This window comes from Oryzias melastigma, linkage group LG24 (assembly GCF_002922805.2).
Source record: "Oryzias melastigma strain HK-1 linkage group LG24, ASM292280v2, whole genome shotgun sequence".
Classification (NCBI taxonomy): domain Eukaryota; kingdom Metazoa; phylum Chordata; class Actinopteri; order Beloniformes; family Adrianichthyidae; genus Oryzias; species Oryzias melastigma.
The window spans coordinates 22,447,508-22,450,840 of NC_050535.1; the positions used below are offsets into that span (position 1 = coordinate 22,447,508).

A 3,333-nucleotide genomic window follows, 5' to 3' on the forward strand; every position below is an offset into this window, starting at 1 on the left:
GCACCTCTTTGATCCTGAAAGCAATACAGCGGGTAAGAAAATGGACAGATGCATAATTTACTTGAAAATGTCAATTTAAAAACTCAAGCAAGTGACTTTGAGACAGACAACGCACGTCTTGAATCAAAAGTTTCTGTTCCAACACTGGGACAGTCCGATTTATTTCTTCAGCTCAGCATTTGTCTGGAGACGGTGATATTTACTAAAAGCACAACTGCTACCAAGAAAGGGTCAAAGATTCAGCCGGACTGGCACACAGCCAGGGTTTCAGAAGTATGCCTGAACTGATATGAACCTAACGCTGACGTGTTGCTCTTGCTGTTCAAACAGCCGTCTGGGCAGCATCCCAGTGCTGCTCAACCTATTAATGAATTCACTCTTAATTAGTGTGTGGAGGTTTTGGACATGCCGTGCTATTTCAGCCCATGGTTTATTTTCAGCTCCATTATCTTCCACCAGTGCTTGAAAATACAAACAAACTCTTGGGAAAGCTGCATCATTCCAGGAGAACTATCAGTGTGATGTGAGCTAGATTACAGACAGCATGACCTGAATGGCCAATGTTGTGATTTGAGTTATTGATAAAGGGGCATGAATAATAAGACCTGGTCTTTGTCAAGCTCTATTCACTCGGGTTACACTGTTTTGTTTTATTATGTATGGATGACTCTTGTTTATTATGGATATGGTGGCACATCAGAGAAGAAATAAACATTCATGGCTGAAGTTGAATAAAAATGAAAACACTTGACCAAATACCAAATAGTTATTAAATATCAAATAAAGGTGTTGAGTTTTGAATTATTTGATATTTTTTGCATAAATAGTCTAGAATAAATGTTATAATAAATGTTCTGCCTCTTTGTGATTCCATTTGCTTTGGCACTATCCTTTGCATACTTTTTCGTCTTTTCGACGGAGTTCTTCTCGCTTTCCCTCCAGCTGCAGCAGCAGTCTCTCTTCTGGGTTAAGAATGGCATGTTAAAGCAGAGGTGCTGTTGCTCTCAGTCACTTTCCAGTACCTCCACACTGCCAACATTTATCGAAGACGCACAATCATCGATGCGTGTTGACTAACCAAACTTTGATTGCATCACTGCTTACTTTAGCCACGCCCACCAAAGGCCAAGTGTGGCCTTTTTTGCAATATTTGGGCAAAAATATTCTGTTGGCGAATATTTGGTGCTTTCCTGTTAACCATTTAACTCCAGTGTTTATGTTCTTTGATTTACTGTAATTTTTTAATTGTTAATAACACGATCATTCCAGTAGATTGTGAACATGGGTCGTTGAAAAGTTAAGCGTCACTAATTAGTAGCCAGACTGGAAGGGATCTTGATCTTCTGTGCACCACTAGCTTGATAAACATGAATGTGAAGCTGCAGCAGTAAACAGTTGTTGCAGGTCATGTGGCCTACAGTGAAACTCATAAACTCCGACCTTTGGTTCAGTCTCTCAGACAGGCTGGTAAAGGAGAGCCGGGTGTGAAAAGAGACGTCTAAAGAGACGGATGAAGCAGAAATTGAATGGATCAAAGTGAAAGACTGAACTAGACGGAGAGGGAGAGTAGGCAGCCAAAGAAAAGGAGGAGTGATTAATGTGTGAGCCTGCGCTCTGATTGGTCCACAGACTGCGTGTGTGCGTTTTTGCTTGAGTCTGTTGGAGTGTGTACCTTTAGGCCAGTGGGCGGGGGATTAAGCCTTTGTCACGTGTTCCCTTTAGCTTCTTTTCCACACAAACACACACCCTCTTTTGGAGAGGGAGCACACACACTGTTGATACTCCCCCCTGATGAATACCGGAGCCGGCTGGAATCTGTGAGAATCCGATGCCTGGTGGCGGTTTGGCCCGACAGCATCTGCATGGGAAATCTGCAGGGATAAGTGGAAGGACCTGTTCTGTGATCGCTGCCTGGCGCTCTGTCTGCCGCTTCCTCGTCTCCGTTGGAATTTGAAGGTAGACGGTGACCTGTAGCGGAAAGCAGAGACATGACTTCAACCTCTGACAACTGCTGCTACAGCCGGTTGTGTCCCATTCATTGAGCGCAGAGGACACAGGAGGTGGGTCAGGCTTGAGTTCCAGAGTTTCTGCTCGAACACCTGGGTGATCACTGGGCTTGTGAGACTTGTAAACATGTTTTTAGTCATTAATGCCCCGTAAGCCCATTCTCAGCAACGACATGAGCCTGTCTCCAGTGATTACTGTCCTGAAACTGACGAGTTCTTTGAGGGGAATTCCACTGTGTGGACACACACACACACACACACTTTGGCAGTAACGGTGTTTGGAGTGTGAGCAGAGGAGAAGATTAACACTGGTTATTATCTCTTGTGTGCTTTGCTGTAGGTTGTCTGGAAGAGAAAAACAGGCCGGACTTTTCCTCAGATTACAGCATACTTGGAGCGTGACATTTTTAGAGGAGGTTTAATGCTGTTGTCTCAGATTCACAATACAATGAAGCAAGTGATACAAATACAAATTCAGATCAACAATCTGAAGGTGCAGTCAGAGCACGACACTGACTGCTGGCATGGCGATGGGCATCAGAGCAGCTGTTCTCCTCTTACAGTAAAGCCGCTGAAGGATCACGTAAACGGTTCAGCCTGAGTAGGACACTCTACGGTTTCAGTGAGAGGCGTGTTCAGACAGACCCACATTTCTGTTGTGTGTACGTTCGCTTCACTGTGGTGGTCTTGCTTTGCCTCTGACTGTCTGCGCAGATAAAATTAGCAACCTGGAGATTCTTTCCTGGTATTGTTGTCACTAGGGTCGTAACACGACCCTAAGGTGGTTGGCCTATTTTCGGGGTGACAGAAACACAAGCAGGCCGGCTCTAAAGATACGAGGTGTTTGTGTGAGTGGACTGTGTGGAGACACTTTCTTTCGATAGAGAAGACAGTGTGATAAAAAGTGTGGCGTGAGCAGATTTAGCATGCTGTATGTAGACCACGTGTGTCAAAGTCAAGGTGATTCTATCCAACCTCCGGATCATTTTATTTTATTGGTATTTATCGCTCACACGGTGTGATCTTGCACCTATTTATAACTTTTTCTAGTTTTGACAAAATATATTTTTATGGAGAGTAAAATATTGAAAGTTATTAAGATTTAAGTTGATTTATTCTGGAATAATATTCCTGCCTTTTTATTATTCATAATTATGTTTAAAAAGTTACGGTTTTAAAAATTAGCATTCTGCCAGCTTTTTGGACTATTTTGGCATTTATTAAGATATTTTTAGGCTAATTTGGAATTTATCTAGTATTAGCCATGCTGCTTTGGCTAATTTAGGCTTTTTTAAAGTTCTTTAGCCTGTTTCGGAGTTTAGCTAAT

The 3,333-nt window shown here is 42.8% G+C and overlaps 1 protein-coding gene across 1 annotated transcript in view; it reads left to right on the top strand.

Moving 5' to 3' along the window:
• Positions 1–1,486: 1,486 nt before the first annotated feature.
• Positions 1,487–3,333, top strand: part of add3a (adducin 3 (gamma) a) — a gene marked incomplete in the record, with an annotated part of 52,239 nt that continues 50,392 nt past the window's right edge. The window contains 1 exon segment of the mRNA XM_024259499.2: positions 1,487–2,060.